Here is a 20,419-nt window from a genome sequence, read left to right on the forward strand (position 1 = left end):
CGAATAACAAGTGAATATAACCTTTCAAAGAAACACGGATAAGCTAAATTAATATTTCGAAATTGAAACTTTTCCTATAATTCATTTTTGATCCAAGTTTGTCATCGTCATCGATTCTCTTATTGCGAAACTCAATGACCTGTGTGTCATTAGGATGGTTGTTGTTTATGATTTATTACTTCGCAAAGTATGACATCAACATGTGTAATGGCTTGTGCCATTTAATGGCTGTAACTGAGTGTGTGACGTCAGGTGTAACCCCGCCTACGTCACACGGGCAACACGAGCTTGAAATGATAGAAGTGCACCTGGGTATGAGGCGACAGAAGGAAATGATCGGATACACCATCGACACACAGTGTATGCCAATCACAGCAACCACAGGTGGAATAGGAGACGCATGCTGTAGATGTTTATCTTATGGAGTGGAACAGCTGCCATGTCGAGAAAATAAAAACATGTGTTTTGCTGCAACAGAGGACCATATAGCTCCAGATGACGAATAACATTGCATGGCGTCCGCATCATGTTCCCTTCACGTCACTTCACGTCACTTCACGTCACGTCACGTCACGTCACGTCACGTCACAATCCCATTCCATCCCATCTCATCCATCACGTCACATCTGAGCATGACAGGACACTAAACATGGCAGTTCAAGAATTGTTAGAGGTTGACATTGTAATTATTGGAAAACTGAAACGAGAACTCACAATATTCGCAAGTGTCAAATAAGAACTGTAAATCATTTCATAGGGCACCGCGATGACCAGTGTTCGCTCACATATGCCTACTGGCACGTGGAGGTGAACCTTTGGTACCAATATAGATTCCCGGATTTCGTCAGGAATGTTAAGTACACTTTAGAAATACTAAAGCTATGTACTTTCTGGCGTAGACAAAACCATCATTGTCATGTGATTGGGTTGTACGAATCTTCTATTTCTGTCTGACCCTCAACCAAAGACGTTAACTACTTAACCACTCCAGGTCATCTCTAAGTGGACATTACACACTAGGAGCATCTGGGGGTCAGCAAGACACGTAACATCGCAACGTTCAGCGACATAAGGATAACGTAAAGAAGAGCTACTGGTTGACGTTGAAACCGGGTAACAACGAACAGGATCGTTCCCCTCACGGCGCATGCGTCCATACATGATGGATGGCTGGGCCGCACTAATCTATGAGATTGTTTGTTTGAAATTCTGCGTCAGTAGGCCAGAACTTTCAACCAGGAGTTTTCAAATATACACACATGCTGTGTAACAGCACCGAGTTTGACATTAACAACACTGAAAAGGTCTTTCGATTTAGAACATGCGTAATTCGCTAAGATTTCAAGCTGTCCTTAAAATTCATATACACTAAGGGCCAAAGGGAAGTATATAGAGTGTGTCTTTAGGTAATTGGAAATTGCAAGAGCTGTTGGTAAATTCGATTAGATCTATTTAACCACAACCGATTCCTGCAGCAGTTACTCAAACGTAATATGTGGCTGGTTAATTATATGACAATAAATATTGGTTCAATGAAGACTGAGTTAAAAACAAATTTGGAATCACATGACCCCTACCGTGTTTGAAATGAAAATATGTGCCGACACAATTTATTATTTTTCAAAGATAAGATGTCTAAGGTACATATTAGCCGTTGTGTATTATGCGATTTAATCAAACTATATTTAAAACAAATAACACCATACAGAAGTATTCCTCGAGTTCTTGGATCTAACATCGCTAACTTGAGATATCAATTGAAAGTCAAACGGATGATAAAATCAACTGAGGAGTTTAGTTTCTTTTGCCCCTCAGTATATTACAAACGAAACTGCATGATCATCAGTATCTTGATTTATACGTTATGTACATTATAACTAACAGACTACATATGGATTACTGTTTAGCCGAGATAGATACATACAGGCACCAATCTGACCGTCCCAGTCATCCGGTATTACCACAAACGTCAATGGAATACATGACCGTTTAGTGCTTGACTGAGGCAGCGTTAAAGGCCATGCATAAAGAGATATCTAAGTACCAACATGTGGTTTGAGACAGGGAAAGAAACGTTTTATACATATGTTTTCCCACTGCAATAAGTGGTAGTGCGTCCACCATATGGAAGCACTGCCAGAAACTGCCATGTCAAATCCTAGAAGCATACATGAAGTAGGTTAACTGTTAACCCACGCGGAATACATGAAACTCCGCGTTGACCAGTATCCCAGTTGTATAACCGCGTGCCATCTTGATGTAGGAGGAAAGCCCGATTTGATGCAGGTCTCAGATTTACCACTTTGGTGAAACCCACGAGCACGGGTGTATATGGTGCCGACAAACCTAGAAACATAATCGGGGCGAAATGGGATTCGAACCCACAATCATAGGTTTCTGTTGTCTCCAAGGGACGCAAATAACGTCCTATTTCGAGACAACATAATGACATCATCCACTATTCATAACTCCACGTAAGAAACTAAAAAAGATTGTATATGTTGATTTGTTAGCTTCAGTGCAGGATGACATTCTATACTTGTTCAACATTTATTTTCCACCAAACTGGATCAATGGCACTGGTTTCACGTCGTAGGCTCATCATTAGCTCCATGTCTCCTGATTGGTACGTGGATATTGACATACGGGACGACCAGAAAAATTGGCAATGTTGTTAATGCATGCACTCGTATTCTCTGTTTTGTAATAATTATAAACTAGTTTTACTGAACAAGCTTATCTAAATAATGTATCCCAAGTCAATAACATTGATAGATGGCATCGATGAGTAACCTTTTCTATTGTACTGTTTTCAGCTACCTATGGATGTATGTGCCACTATATTGTCTTGAACAATCGCACAGTTCACAGGTGCACCCGGTACTACTAATAAACATGTGGGTAAAACGCAATTCGTAGATTAAGCCTGGTATACAATCCTATTTTACAATTGACTCCCCGACACAGGTGCAAGCCTGAGATTCAAATATTGACTAGCCCCGAAGCCGAAGGATATCCTGACAGCAACCATCGAGATTATTCTCCATACAAACATGCTTATTGTATGATCCCTTCATTTCCGGTTTGGACGAAGAATGCTAATAAAGGGAGATCATTTTTACAACCAAATCCTTGTGAGGCAACGCGTTCGAGCGAGAGTGGATATTTTGTCCACTACATTTCGCCGTGATTGTATTGATCAAAATGTGCATCAGAGACTTCCACTGGAGTGATGAGAGCATCCGGAAACATGACTTAGTGCTCAGCCAGATATGTACTTCCACTGTGGCAGTCGGAGATAGTAGACATCAACACGCATGACGCCGTTCTTGTTATTTTACCATTGTGAACGAGGTTCCCTGTGGTAAATGTATGGCAAGACAATGGGAAGAGAACAAACTTTCTGTTTAAAAAATATGTGTCTGATATACATAATGTACAATCAGCGCCTTCCCTCGTTGCGTGTAGCTGTGTCCCCTAGCTGCGAGGATTTGCAGGAAGTGGGCTCGTATACAAGATTTAACCCCTGTTATAGTTCAAAATAAACCCATGTTATAGTCCATAAGAAACCCTTGCTATAGTCCAAGATGAAACCCTGTTATAGTCGATAATAAACCCCTGTTAATGCCCAAGATAACCCTGTTGTAAACAAATAAACACCTGTTATAGTTCAAGATAACACCCGGTTATAGTCCAAGATTAACCCCTGTTATGCTCAAAGATAAACCCTTGTTATAGTTCCAAATAATCCCCTGTTATGGTACAAGATAAAACCCGGTTATAGTCCAAAGTAAACCTATGTTACAGTCCAAGATAAACCCCTGTTATACCCAAAGATAAAACCCCTGGTAATAGTCGAAAATATACCCCTGTTAGAGTTCAAGAAAAAAACCGGTTATAGTCCAAAACAAACCCATGTTATAGTCTAAGATAAACTAAGTTATAGTGTCAGATGACACACTGTTATCGTCCAAATAAACCCTTGTTATAGTTCAAAATAAACCCCTGGTAGAGTTTAAGATAAACCCCGATTATAGTCCAATGTAAACCCATGTTATAGTGCATGATAAGCCCCTGTTGTAGTCCAAAGTAAACCCATGTTATAGTCCAAGATAAACCCCGGTTAAAGTAAAAAAACACCTGTTATAGTCCAAGATAACCCTGTCATAGTCATAAATGACCCCCGGTTATAATCAAAGATAAACCCCTGTTATAGTTCAAAATAAACCCATGTTATAGTCCACCTATAGGTGTCTTCATAGGTGTCTATACAACCGAGCTGTTCTATCAGCGCTGCTTATCAAATTAGACCTGACGCATTGTGGCACATGCATGCCAGTAACACATTCGTTTAACTTTTTCCCCCTGTCTCATCATCGTGAGGAAAATACCTGTGGATATGGAGGAACATGAAGTGTTCATGTATCGTTGTTAAAACGACCTGAGTACAGGATTTAGTTAAAGAAACAATACGCTCTTAATTCTCCAGTGGAATCACACCGCTTCCTTGTCTCGTAAATTGGTAATTTCTTCGTCGTTATAGCATGAGTCGGTGTTGTTGTCGTTCATTGTGGTGTGTGTAATAAATTCCCTTCATCGGACAGAATACTTCTTGGTGTCGGTAACATACGTTTAAATTGGAAACAAGATTATTATGACATAACTAGTTTAGTGTCTTCGAGATCTGGTTAAAATCTCCAGTAGTGTATGTTCATTAAAACTGAATATTTTCTACCTATGAACCCTTAATACCGCTGACATCCGTACATAAGACATGTTTACTGATAATGTTTATAAGTGAAAATGCACAAACAGGGTTTGTTTGTGGAGTCTCGAGAAACTCACAGTATACGGATGCCATGCTTAATTGTACATCACTGTAGCTTCTTGAACAACTTTGCTGGTTTCCTACGGGCTGTAGATTGATATACATGCATGGGTAGCAACGTGATAGGTGCCCACTGTGGAAGTTGGCATGTTCGAATGTGTTCGTAAAGGACTTAGTGAGCACAGGTGTCATGCCATCATTTACATCTTGTAAGAACAGATAGAGTTACTCCACTCAAGCAATTTAGTGCTCCAGAAATCCCACCTGGGTTCGTTTATAAGCTCGATTAAACTGGCTTCTTTGAAATTCTTACTCGCCTCACAAAAAACTCGATATTTCTCAAACACAAACAGAACGATTTTCATTTTATCGACGTTAGCTTAAGCGACGTTGAATAACCATGCTGACTTATTTTTTACAGTTGATTAAACTCGAGAGCTTTAGAATTGAGAACAACTCGATAATCCTATATACACAAATTAAACGTTAGCATAAACACAGTGTGATGTTTTCTTTAGACGATGGAAGTGATGTAACGTACCCATTCTGTAACTGGAATTATAAACCGGAAAATAACCAGTTTCTTGATTATACGCCGAAAAGGCTTCGATTGGGCGTATAAGGCAAGCTAGCGGTGAACATTATATGAATGGATCACTAAAAGTCAACGATGAAGCAAGGCTTTCGCGAAAAGGATTTCATACTGGGAGAAGAGAGTTTGGAGGAAGTTTGATACCCTGTTCTAGATATTCTATATTAAGTACAGTCCCCGACGCCAAGATTAGAACCTTATCTGATATAATCTTAGCATCTTAATGTTCACATATCAGTTAACTAGTAATTATGAAGGGTCATCGGAGGCGTATCTCTTGGGAGTGTTCACTGTATCGTCAGCTGGTACACAAACACCTGTCTTGTACTTGCTTCTCTGTTACATACTGATCACATGTAAGACAAGATAATTCTAATGTAGGAACATGTGTTTATTAAGTTACTGCTACGGAACGTCAAGAGCAACGATGCTACAGCAGTTGCAATGATTTACGTGATTGTACCTCATTAACTGCAAAAAGGCTCATTCACATACGAATCTGACCACCCGATCTCGTTAGTCGCCTCTTACGACAAGTATGGGTTGCTTGACATCAGTTCTAACCGGCTCGTGACGTCGCGTGTTGTCCTTCGTTTCCTACCACTCCACATTTCAATATTAACATGAAATTTAACGTAGTGTCAGTTTCAGAACTAAATTTGTACAGTGTATCTAAACCAATCAGAGATTTGTGAGATCCGAGTTTGTAAAAAAACCGAAATGCATCATTTCATTTGTGAAAATATTTTTTTGCAGCGGACTTTAATTAATTATGGATTATTTTACAAGAGTTTTACGTGATACATGGTTGTAGAACACTATTTATTATTCTAATTTCATGATCATTTTAATATTAGCATAACTAGAGATAGTGCTGCAAAAACATGTCTAATATATTCCATTAGTGACATTGTAATTGCGTATTATAAATCAACATTGCATATAAAGTGTATTATTGAAATACCGTGGTTGTTATGAGAAATAGCAAATGTACCATGCTTCATTAGTTTCGTGATAGAAACATAACACACGTAACCAGGGTTTCTTTAGTAAATGTACATTTGAAAATATGATTTTTTCCGAGACATAAACAACATGAACAACAGATTTTTCAATTTTCAATTACATAAAACAAACTGGGTAAACTTGCTTTTGCCCCTAAGTATACTGTTCAGAAAAAGAAGCGCAAAGCCAGGTTTGTGTGAGGTAGGAAAATAAATATATACGAGGAATGGTACAAGGTATTGAACCAAAATGTTGTGTAGAGAACTCTTGTTGATTGTTGTCATCTCAGTTATCGGTACATAGGAAAAGTCCATGGTGAAGCTACAATCAGCTACCATCAATAACGCGTTTGTCCCCCGCTTAAATCGATAGCGGCCTGACATCTGTCCATGGAAGAGACGTGTATGCGAATCACATCCTAGGGAGTGACTGCAACGCAAAAGCCAGCTGCTGCAACGTCTGGGGTTGTGGTTGACGTCGGCGTAGCCGTCTATCCAATTCATCCCACATGTGCTCTATCGGGTTCAAATCCGGGGAGCTGGAGAACCAGGGGAGAACATCAACGTTGTTGTTGTGTAAATCGGCTCTTGTAATGTTGTTGAACTGTTACTGCGATTGACGCAGATGCCAGACAATCAAAGTCCGTGCACTTTAATATCGTTTTTAGTGCTGTTGCACGTACCTGCAGCTCCATGACACTTTTGTTAATGCACTGGGTGCGTTTTTCCGAATCGTACATGTACTTGTTTCCCGACTAATGGTTTGCAAGACCTTGTTTTGATAATTTTGATTCGGGAAATTTGTCATTGACACTATAACACATTGAACCTCTTCATTTGCACGACTTGGTTCGCTAACTTTGCTTTGATTGCCAAAAATATTGCGTTTCTTTTTTTAAGAGTATATATCCTTCCTCTACCTTTATCAACATGGGATGGAATAATAATCACATTGCCAAATAAGTTTCTCTTTTTTCTCTTGAGAATAGAAAAATACTTTGTCATTTTGTTTCTCCAACGCCTACATGTATGTTATCAATACTGCTACCATCCTATTCCTGTCTTGTGTGTGACCCAAAGACAGCCAGGAGGCAGAAACACCATATGTATGTCCGTCGACAACACAATCACTTTGCCTCATCAATGTCGACAGTGAAAACAAACAAGGGCGTTACCAAGATCACAACTCTAGAGGAAAGTGAAGGAAGCTGTATGTGTGCACGGTAGTCACTGTCTGACGTTATGGCGAGACACTGGGTGAGAAGTAAATGAACTATGTAGCCGATCTTGCGTGTATCTGCCTGTTACGGCAGAGGGTGTGACATTTACAATGATGGAAGTTTCTAGTGAAATGAAACTTGTTTGTTAGATTAATTGCTTAATAAAGAGTTAGGGCCGTTTTCGTCTTCATTTGGTTTTCCTAAGATTACACGTTTGAGATAGCGAATGAGTGAGTAAGGTTTTCACAACTTTTCGCAATATTCCAGCAATATCACGGCGGCTGGCACCAGAAATGAGTATCAAACATTGTACCCATATAGAGAATCGAACCCGCGTTTGCGGCGTGACGAGCGAACACTTTAACCACTTGGCTCCTACTCCGCCCCCTGCTTGTTTCAACCTTTAACTTTGATCCATGTGGACTTCAACCTCACCGGTTGTCTTCGCCCTTGCATGCGTTCGATTGTGTTTCTTTAAGGTAAATATCTGATAGGAAGGGACGCGGGTGACCAATCGGTCTAAAACTCAGCAATATGCTGTATAGAGTTCCGTCCCTTGTTCGGTATGGATCCGCTGGTCGTGGGCTCGAATTCCAGAATCACACAGAATATGACGCCTTGCCTTATCGGCTCCTTGTGACTTCCAACAAGTGGCGACTGACTAACTGCCTCACACGACACATTGACTCTTTATGGTGACTAAAATGTAACGGATGATTACAGGAGAGACCTGAACATTAAATCAGCTAATACGAAATTGAATGGCACGCAGGAGTCTTCTAGTGACGCTTGGCACTAGAAGCTAACTCGGAGAGTATTGGAGTGATTGCGATGACGGCAGCACCACAATACACTGGAGTTCTTTATTTGTTCAGGGTTCTTGGTGTTTCTTGATGTGTGGTAGGATGAGAGTTATGCCATATAAGTTGTCTTGCATTCATGTCGATCTGCTGGATTTCGTAAGATATAAATCCACACATGACAGACATGCATTGCAACATACGTTTGTGTTATTTTTGACAATCCTGGGGGCGGTGAGGTAGCCTATTGGTTAAAGCGTTCGCTCGTCGCGCCGAAGACCCGGGCTCGATTCCCGACATGGGTACAATATGTGAAGCCCATTTCTGGTATCCCCCGCCGTGATATTGCGGGAATATTGCTAAAAGCGGCGTAAAACCATACTCACTAACCCACTAATAATTCCTATATGTTCTGCACGGGCACCAGGACAATGCGAGTGACCTTGACCTTAATGTACATCTGTGCTGCAAGCAGGACACACTAACCCATTATAGGTAGCCATTATGGTGCCATCATTGTAATTATATATTCGTGAGTGTCCTCACTTTGAAAATAATGAGTCACAGAGTACGGGTATATATGTACCCAAGGGTTGGCCGAAATTATATCCAACTTCAAACTGTTCTTTCAGAATTGCTAAACATATAACCTTAAAACCAACCAATTCATATATTGACTGGTCTTTGAGAGAACATACAATCAGTGAATTCCGTGCTGAAGAAACCGACCGACCGGGAGTCATGTTGTATTTCAAGGGATTTTTTTTAACAGCATGATATTCTTTCATGTGTTATTTTCAACCTGTTTATCTTATTGATAACCAAACAAAAAACATATATCCAAGCAAGTCAGCAAGTTTACACAACCTATTCATTCCAAAATTACCTACAAGCAATATTTGTTTTATTCAATCTGTTGTGAACGGGCCAAGTATTCCACTGATCGCGTCAGTAACTTATTGATCCAAGGCACGCACATGAACTGAAAAATTAATACAACATAGATCAATATATCCCGATGAAGGCATGTTTTAATACGAAAAGCCCCAGACCATTTCACAAAAGATTAACGATGAAAGTAATGCAAGATGCAGCCATGAAGTCAGCGTAACATGGCGTAACAGTTCCATGTAAGTGGGGTACCTTGGTGCATCGTGGAAAACGTATAACAGCATTTCTTTACAAAGACTGCTACAAGTAGCAGGAAGTCTAACAAACAAACGCCAGTTTTAGAACATGGAAACAAACACAGACACACGCATGAACAGTCGATGCAACAACCACTCTAGAATTTACAGACATGACTGAGAACCTTATTGTAATATCGTTACGTGCTGGTTCCATTTTGACGGAAGTCGCAGTTTATAAAATCGAAACGTAAAACAGATCTCTGTTTGAAAAACACATTATCGAAGTATTCCGATCCAAACTGTCATGTTGTTATAGGATACCAGAGATGATGGTTCTAATCAGGTGACAACATGACGAATCCTTTGGAAATATATGGAGAGACGTTAAACGTGTTCATTTGATGTTTTCATCCCCAACTCCGGATGTTCGCGTATAGCTCGTTTGTTCATATCATTAAGACGGACAAGCTGTCAGCGGGCCCCCTCGCCTGACGTAACCGAAGTCTGAGAACACATTGATGAAGTAACCTCCGTGCAGCTGCAGATGGTTGATGAGGAAACTGTGTCCTCTACTGCTGCTTGTGAAACCTATTTATCAAATACTCCTTTTAGGGTTATCGTCAGTCCACTTGTAGACCAAATGATACAATGTTAATGGCACAGGTTTAAAATACCCGCCTGCCCGACGGTCCGAGACGGTCTATTTTGCTGACGGACGGTCAGTTTTTAAAAGTTGCCTGCTCATTGGTCGGGCTATTATTGTATTCCCTAAACCATCTAAGAATTCTACTTTTAATTCAATGTGAGAAGTAAATTAACTGTAAAGCAATAAACACATAATTGATGAATCCAATTTCAGTGAGTTAAAGTTACAAAGTTGACAGTCCTGTTGTCTAACTAAAATATTGGGAATGTTATACACTGTGTATTTGATACTGTCGTATTTAGTTCATTTCGCGAACACCTGGTGTCTCACATATTTTCAGTGATCCATCCATATGGTTTGCAGCGTTTCATTGCCCGATTCGCTCAATGGAATATATTGTGGCAGACACTCTACACTGGTTACCGCGGTCACTAGTCATGAACGTATTTGCTGGAGACCGGGGTTCGATTCCGCTCACACATTTGGGCAGATTGTGGAAATAGAGATTATTGGTCGAGTTTGGTTACCTATTCCTAAATATGTATTAGGGATAAAGATGCCTTGGTTGTCATCTTTTTTTTATCACAAAAAAATCACTTTTAAAAGAATCGATGTAAAGACACCCTTATTCACACAAGTAGCTTTAGGAATCATATACACTGCCTGAGTGAACCGCCCCAGGAATTATGTCTTCCAAAAAGGTTTGCAGTTCTCGCAGTTCTCATTACGTGTGTCGACATAAGCACTACAAGAACCCTCCATCTGGACATTGTGGGAAGTTTGTGTTAAGGTTATACAAATAGGAACCACATCGATCTTTACAACTTTCTGAAAGTAGTTAGGCCTTCATTTGCATAATTATTATCTATCTACTCGTGACACAAAGTTTATCGTTGTTGTTGTTGTTTGTTGTTTAACACCATACTGGGCAAAAGCCCAGCTGTAACCAGACAAGCCAGTGATTGACATCATGAGCATTGATCTACGCAATTGGGATACGATGACATGCATCAACCACGTCACCGAGCCTGACCACCCTATCCCGTTAGTCACTTCTTACAACAAGCAGAGTCGCCTGGGTTGCGGAAGACCTATTCTAACCCGCATCTGCACGGGTCCAAAGTTTATCGAATTGGTTCGTCGATAACACTATCCATTATTTGATCAATAAAAATAGTAAAATCATCATCATAATCGTATGGGTATATGTCAAAAATAAAATAAATACAAGAAGAAAGGGTTTCCAACGAAGTGGTGTCAAAAAATTCAATAATCCACGTGGATGTGCCGTGGGAGAAGGTCAATGTGACAAAAGAGCTGACCGAAGAAACCATTGCACTGTCGTCTTTATCGGAATGGGATGATGACGACATGTCCCACGAAATAGGAAGCGTGGGTTTAAACCGACAGTTGTATCATTTGCTCTTGGTTTAGAGAAAGAAGAATGTTTCCTGGAATGTTGTTGGAAACAATTGATGAAGGCGGGGATGCACGCTACCTATGTTTATCTCTGGGATGAAGCCAGCTTTCTGAGTGAAATTGCAAAGTGCAATGGCTGGATTATTTTGAAAGTCAAAATGTTAAATGTTTTCCTGGAACGGAGAAAATTCACTCTACATGTCTAATAATGAGGTAAAATCCTTTTACCATGACCTTGTGTCTCGTGTCCATGAATGAATTATCTGAATACTGTCATTATCAAAGAACTTGGTTTGCGTGACATATAAAATATCGCCACATATTAATGTGAGGTCAGTATGCTAACTGGGGAAGAAGTCTGTCAAATCCACGCATCAACTTTTGACTTGACTCTAAAAGCTGAAGATATGTCCATTCCTCTGCTGTTCTGGATTCCAAAAGCTCCAGAACAATCCGTACAAGGAGATATATTTGTTTGATAGGCATTACTTAGAGTCCTGCTTGAAAACGGTATAATGATCTATACCGAAACGTTGCTTTTTACAAAAGAGTTGTTATCCATAAAATTGTGTCCACCTTGACAAGGAGATCTATTGCTGGGTTCAGCAATTGCACCACGGAAACTCTATACCAAGGATTAGCCATTATCCTTAATTTGTTTGTGACGGCTGACATTGGGGGCAGGCTACGCTCACCGTTTGGCGAACACCTGGTGTCATCACTGTTTGATAGTGGTTCACATGCACATGCTTGTATTGATGCAGTCGGAATCGGAATGGTACAGTAAGCGCTGAGTCATATATATAAGAAGTGTGTGAGCCTTGTATTTAAAGTTCATTTAACGGCAGCAGACTCTGCACAGAAGAAGTTTTTAGTTTCAACAAAATCAGTTAATGCGCTGTCGTGTCATGAGATTTTCTGGCCCACATGATCACTTGATTGTCTGGTCAAGCGCCGATTGTTTACAGACCGTCGTACTATGGTTGGTTGGTTTGATGTTTAACGCCGCACTCAGCTATTTGACGGCGGTCTGTAAATAATCGAGTCTGGACCAGACAATCCAGTGATTGATATCATGAACATCGATCCGCGCAATTGGTAAGCTAATGTTTCACAGAAGTGGTATTGTCTGTCAGTGATTTAGAACACGAGTATCATACTATTCTAGATATACCTCAAAGTGTCTGGATAGATTATTATTCAAGGTATTCATACCCATACCCACAATTAAGGCCAACTATCCACAAGTATAAATAGTCTCAATTTTACTAACAGTATGCATATATGGTATTTTGTTCCACAAAACCCTGTTCGCCCCTATTATGTTTCTGGGTTTGTCAGCAACATACCCGTACTTGTGAGTTTCACCAAAGAAGTGAACGTCTGAAACTGACATCACTGCGGGCTTTCCTCCAACGTTAAGTGGGGCGGTCGGGTAGGCTAGTGGTTAAAGCGTTCGCTCGTCACGCCGAAGACTCGAGTTCAATTCCCGACATGGGTACAATGTGTGAACCCCATTGCTGGTGTTCCCCGCCGTGATATTGCTGGAATATAGCTAAAAGTGGCGTAAAACCATACTCACTCACTCACTCACTCACACCAACGTTAAGTTGACGCGGCATGATATAACTGGAATACCTTTGAAAACGGGGTTACGACCCACCTCACTTACTCCAAAGAACATTGGCCAATATGCTACATTTATCAGTATTCCTTTCCATACATTGACAACATGTTGTCTATAAACACATTCATATCTGGTATGTTTGGTTAATTTGAGGTAAACAAATCATAACTTTTGTCACACACGAATGATTTTATAGTATAGATTTGTAGATTTACATTTAGTACAGGGAATTCGTGTTTTCATTGAAGTTATGACAATAATACAATGTGACTTAAGTATACTCAGTGTGATTCACCAGCTAGGAAGTTTGAAGTTTGATTACATACTTGTTTTCAGTGCTGACATTGAACACACTTTCAATGCTGGTTGTCATCTTGAAAATATTCGACTACAAACCCAGTCAATGCAAATAGAATTGGAAATCTGTGAAGTGAAAATAAAATGTTATCACAGTGAGTGAGTGAGGTTTAAATCCGTTTTGAACAATATTCCAGTTTCATGCAATGTAGTGGGTATCACGGATATGGCGCTGACAAACCTAGAAACATAATCGGGGCGTAACGGGATTCGAACCCACAACCATAGGTTTCTGGGGTGCCCAAGGGACGCAACTCTGCACAGTGACATGGAACATCTTAGACGACTTGGCCACCCGTAGCCACCCGTGCCTTCGTAACCATATTCATGTATGTATTTGTTCTTCACAGTCATACAATGGAAATGACAATTGTTGTTTCAACAGTCATAAAATCCGTGCTGTTTATAACAGTGTGGCACTACAGACCCGTGAAGATCCGGGTTAGAATAGGTCTTCAGCAACCCATGCTTGCCGTGAGAGGCGACTATGCATGTGGTAAGAGGCGACTAACGGTATAGGGTGGTCAGGCTCGCTGACTTGGTTGATGCATGTCATCGTATCCCGATTGCGTGGATCGATGCTCATGATGCCTATCATGGGATTGTCTGGCCCAGACTCGATTATTTACAGACCGCCGTCACACAGCTGGAATATTGCTGAGTGTTCGGATAAACAACAAACAAACAGGTCTCACCTTACTCCAGTATCCAGTAACGTTTGCCTGTGCCGATCTTTATAATGCAGTTTAAAATGCTACTGTTTGATGCGGTAGCATAGCTGCACATTCTGAGATGTAGGTTGAAATTCAATTAACGTTTATTGTGTGTGGTAGTTCCATGGCATCAGTGCTTCTCAGATCAAGGTCCAAATACTTCTTATGAATAACATTTCACCATGAACAAATTATGCCCACGTCAACGGGCGCCTGGGATGTTGTGCATTCATATCAACATATTATCCAAAACATCTCGTTCCCTCGACTGTTTGATTTCTCGACTTAGTATGGCGTTTCCACAGCTTATTATGATCTAGTTCTGACACCCTAGTGTCTCATGCCCTTGAACGTATATATCGCGTGATAATTTGTCCATCTCTTGTCATCCTTTAGGTGTTCTTACATTTGGTGAATTTGCTGTTTACAATTTCGGGTCGTCTATAAGCGGAATGTGAAATGGAATGTCTTGGCCACACGTATGTGTTATGGGCAGTAAAGTGAAGGGCACGAAGGGGTCCCTAGGTTGTATACACCCCTTATTCTTGTCGGAATAGTTAATCAGTCAATCATGAAAGGCAATGAATGCATTTTGAAATTTGATTTGAGAACGACTAGAATATTGATGGATCATAATTGAAATATATATAAAGAATTGTTTGAAGCGTTACAGACCTTTCATACAGACATGAAAACCTTGTTTTCAGCGAAATATTCATCACAATCTTTATGATATATCGATACATGTAACGAGTTAGTATTCAGTTTCGATGGAGATAGATCACGGCAGAAAAAAGATGCGGGTTGCTGCATATTCAACAACAATCCACAGTGTACAAATAATAGAATTACGTCAAAACTCCATGGCAACGCTGCGTCACAAATTGCTGAAAAATAACGTACGCTGTACCTTGTCAGCTCAACCCTACATGAATATGTATCTCGACGCAACTACAGTAGCAGAGTAATAGCGAGTTAATGAAACCATGTGACAGATCTATGAGACGGAAATTATGGCCCGTGCATAATATACACGTCATATTTGCACCGAATGGCAGTTAGAAAGTATCGTGTTATTTTATTGCACATTTATGCGAACATCAATTAAATTAGCAAAACATGAGCACGCTGGCGCTCCTTTTTTCGATGTGTAATATCGCTGTGACTGATATGTATATATGTATTGCGTGTTGTTACAAGTTACTTTTACAAAGCGATCAAAACAACTTCAAGTAAATGTAGATGGATCGTGCACCAAAGTCAGGGTCACGCCTACGTCCGCAGAAGTGAAGACATGTAAGTTAAAGTTTCGTTTTATTATCAACTTAGAGAGTGAGTGAGTGAGTTGGGTTTAACGCCGCTTTTACATTATTTCAGTTATATTACGGGTTTATCAACTGAGACGTTTAGTGTTATCATTACAGAGACGGGCACCTTGGTGCTCTCATGGGCAGCTCTCGTGTCTGAAGGTGACGGACCTACCTCCCACTGTTAATGTGTCAGTCCTCAAATATAATTACGTCACTATATGGCTGACATATTGCCGATGTGACGTTAATTCTTAACTCACTCACTCAAATATAATTATCATGATATACCATCCGCTTGTTTATCCAATAATAAAAAAACACATTATTCATGCTTGCTAAATTTGTGTTCATGTGTTCGTGATTGATGGAAATGTAGATCATTAAGTTATAACCAGCGCATATTTCTACATTACAGTATATAAGTAAATGCATGGGTAATATGGGTCTGTTGGCTTAAGAACAATAAATATTGTCATTGTCACTGTTAAAACAACTACATGTACATGCAGATACGTCGTGACCCAAGGCAGTCTCCCGCCCACGCCTGTAGAAGTACATGCATGTTAAAGTTTCGTGTTATTAACAACAGAGACGGACACCTTGCTGCTCTAACGGGCAGCTCTCGTGTCGAGACGCATATGTCTGAAGGTAACAGACCTATCTCACGCTGTTACTGTGTCAGCTGTACTGCTAACATATTACCTTGTTATCTATTGTCGAAATACACACAGAGATTTAACACGAAACCGGGGTTATTTAAGATCGTGTTTTCCATGATAAAAACGACAAAAATACAAGATATAATAAACGTGTCCACTTAATACAAAGGGTTCTAACTAAACTTCTGGTTGATGCACGAGTTACAGCAGCGACCTTATATTATGTGAAACTCGTCAATGGTATTGTGAGAAGAGGATACGTTTTCTTGAATATGAAATATTTCACATTGGTGTATTGGGGTGGAGTTTTTCAAACCCCGACATATAAACACAGATACAAACTTGGTATATATGTTATACATATTCAACACTGCAGAATCAAACCTCATTTAAGAAGTCCATTGAAGCCGTTATGAACTTCATGAAATGTTCTTCTTTCCACACAATTATACAGCAAGCGTGACAGTGGTATCTGACAGTGGTATTCTTATCGATTTTTAATTAAATTTGACATTTGATAAATTATACTATTTTAGATTATAGAACATCAAAAAAACATTAAAGTATCTGGATAAACAACAGGCAACTTAGCCAAGCTGTTCGCGTTTACAACCTCGAGCCGATATAACCATACCTTACAAGTTGAGAGGTCCAAGTTGACTCACAGTTTGAGGCGGGACACGGTTAAAGTTAGTGCAAACTTGCAGTTCACTCCGGAATCTGCCCGTCCCACCACACAGCCCTCGTATCCAGACTTTGTGAAAGTACAATGCGTCAAAACGACAGCAAGGCTCGGTCAGTTTGTTCAACGCCACGGCCAGAATTAAAGAGTCTCTTCATTAGCTGGCCTCTCAGATCAATCCATATACCGTAACACCGGTGTGAGCTGAGGAGACTGGTGGAGCAGCAAGCTCTGTACGGCTGGTGTTGAGTGGACGACTGAGTTCTGATTAGAGGGAACTCCTCCACACACGAGTGTACGGAGCTTGGTGCGGCGTCCACATCACAGCCAACCACATTAGTTATCGACTGCTGGGCTTCTGTTGCTGATAGTTTTGCTTTGATCGTTGGAAGAGGGGGAACTCTCCTCAGAGATTATAGTTCACGAATGGGAAGTTATATTGCTTGAAAACCTTGTTTGTTTGATTTATCCTGGTATTTACAAGTTAATGGTAACCTATCGAGGAAATTAAGAGCACAAATTGTTTGAGTGAGTGCGTAAGTGAGTGAATGAGTGAGTGCGTGAGTGAATGAGTGAGTGCGTAAGTGTGTGAATGAGTGAGTGAGTGAGTCAAAATGACGTCATGTAAAAATTACAAATCCTGTCAGTGAGAAGAAGGTTTTAAAATAGGGACATTCAGAAAAAAAGTAAATTATCAATTTTAATCGGGCTTTAATTTATTTGTTATCAATGATCAGCTTTTCAATTAAAACCACTTTCACAGATTCGTTAGGAGGTATTAGCAATGGCGTCTTTTAGCAATATCTAGGCTCCCTGGATCCTCATGTTTGAGATAGAGTATAAGTGTATATGAGAGTATATGTGTCTATCAATCAGCCTAGATGACCATGGGGTGTTGAGAGGCTTAATTGGTAAAGCGTTCGCTCGTCACGCCGAAAACCCGGGTTCGATACCCCTCATTAGTAGAATGCATGAAACCCATTTCTGGTGTCCCCCGACGTGATATTGCTACGTAATACCATACTCACTTCGTAAATGAACACTGCTTTGTGTGACGAAGGTAACGCACAACCACAAATACATTTCAGTTTACGAGTTTAGAAATAGAAACAGAAATAAACTTTTTATCATCTTATTAAATGTAATGTCTGAATTTACAACACCATATTAAGAGGAACGTCCAGAAACGAAAGCAATAGAAGCGAAGTGTTAGTTCACTCTCTGTGCTTAGACAAGACTTATCAGTTGCTTATGAACAGTTTTAAAATAAATTTACATTGTCAATATGTGTCGATATGGTTTTATGTTCTCTGATATACATTTAAAAAAAATGTTTACTCTATATATTGAAAACACCAAGGATGTGTGGGTTTCGAGCCTAGTCTTTAGAACCTAACTATTTGAAACCAACGTTCTATCTTCTTTTCGTTAGAGACTTCTTCTCAAGAGTAGAAATAAAAAGTATAGATAAATATGTCCTTTAGCGCGAACTTGTTTTCGCGATAATTCAAAACTTATTCAAATCTCCAGAGAATAATGAGTCTTGATTTTCTGCAGACAGATTCTATATTGTGTAACATTGTGATGAAAACTGTGTGAATGAATCACTGCATATCTGTGATAACACCAAGTGTTCGCGAACACCGAACCATGACCAAGTCACCGACATGAACACGTCGTATATTAAGTCGTCTCGCACGATAAGGATTAAATAATCTAAACAGCAAACGTTTGTGAAAACATTTTGAATATCTTTCAGGTTCTTCTTTTTTAATTCCAGAGGGGTAATGTAGTCTTAGGATCAATGGCTCTACAATGGGATTCAGATTTCTTCTTGTCCTGACATTAAGCGATGGCTAAACAGATCACATTGTTTAAGACTTGTGTTGTAAATGTTGATCTATACATTAAACGTTATCGCCAGAGAATAACAAGTCTCGATTATCTGCCGCAACACATTCCATTGGGTGTAAAGACTAAATAGTGGTGAAAATTATGTAAATTGATCACTGAAAAGCATGAATGAAGCCAGATGTTCGTGAAGACGCTAAGCATGTCCTGCTCTACCGGTAAAACCCACTCCTCACACAATCGGAACAAAAAGTAAGTATCTGTTTGGTGCCTAACGCCGCACTCGGCAATATTCCTGCCATACGACGACAGCCTGTAGAAGAATCGTGTCTCACCTCAACAATCACCGACACGGCAGCGAAGGGAATCTACGTCATTGGATCTTGTAGAACCACGAAGAAACGGATATGATTGTAGTTACTATTTTCGATAGTAATTGGCAGAAGAAAACCATACTTGTGACGACATAAAACATAAATAAATGTGATCAGGAATAAATAGTCAAATGGAAAATTGCGAAGCCTCGATACTTGAAGATATATTTGTTTTAGCGCTATTGCACACACTTGGCTGGGAAAGAGAGGTAACGCTGTGTTAGGATACAGGTGAATATTATTTGCAATCATCATCTAATCTCAATCTTTTGTCATTATTGACGATATAGCAAATATAGTTGTACATGTGATGATATTTTTCTTGAGTGCTTGGCACTATGCCATTGTTCTTTTTGAAGTTTCAAACACATTGAATCGAGGACGTTATCCCCTCCCATCAGACTACATTACAAGTGCAACTAATATCTAAACGATATACATTCCTCCTACTTGCCGTACTGTCCTCATGTGAAGGCACTGTGTGTTTTAATACTGCCAGCTTCCTCAGAATGTGCCTTGATCAACAGTGCCTTGATGGGTTTTTGTTTTGTTTCTAAAAACGACATATATTTTGTAATACAAGTAATACATTGAAACTAGGATCAAGCATTATTGGCTATTACGGAGAGGATGTTTCTCAGTGAGTCATTTATATAATTGTCACTTCTCTTTTGCTTTTAATGACAACTGGAAACTATTTTGTCAGACAATCGAGATTTATTTTTCCCTGGACGTTCACTTATATTGATAATGACTGACAATTACTTGCTGCATAAGGTCTACAGGTGTTCAATAATGAATGACAATTATTCACTAGTTACCTGGAGGCCGCGACCCTTGGGCACGCCAGAAACTTATGCTCCGAGTATGTTTCTATGCTTGTCAGCACCTCACCCTTGCTCGTGGGTTTCACCAAAGTGGTCTGCGTCTGTGACCTGAATCATTTAGAACTTCCTTCCCACATAAAACTGATGTGCCGTGATATAACTGTAATATTGCCCAAAGCGACATTAAATAAAGCGACAAAACCCTTTCCGTTGCCAACAGAAATCTCTGCATAAAGCAAAGTCGATAAAACACAGCTCACTCTCTAGTTATATATAGCTCCAAGCTGATAAACATAATATATATATATATCATCTGGAAATGGGGACACAGTTCTAAAAACAGCACGACCTTCGAGGATCCAGGGAGGTGACATATCTAC

At 39.9% G+C, this 20,419-nt stretch overlaps 1 protein-coding gene across 1 annotated transcript in view; it reads right to left on the minus strand.

The window, feature by feature from the left end:
- Nucleotides 1-17,311, minus strand: part of LOC124147294 (FMRFamide receptor-like) — a 77,195-nt gene extending 59,884 nt beyond the window's left edge. Inside the window, exon 1 of the mRNA XM_046517972.2 lies at nucleotides 16,940-17,311. The gene's annotated coding sequence lies outside the window, so the exon portion shown is untranslated. The remainder of the gene's footprint in view (nucleotides 1-16,939) is intronic.
- Between the last annotated feature and the right edge of the window lie 3,108 nt (nucleotides 17,312-20,419).

This window comes from Haliotis rufescens, unplaced genomic scaffold (genome assembly GCF_023055435.1).
Source record: "Haliotis rufescens isolate VD_foot unplaced genomic scaffold, xgHalRufe1.0.p SCAF_175, whole genome shotgun sequence".
Classification (NCBI taxonomy): Eukaryota; Metazoa; Mollusca; class Gastropoda; order Lepetellida; family Haliotidae; genus Haliotis; species Haliotis rufescens.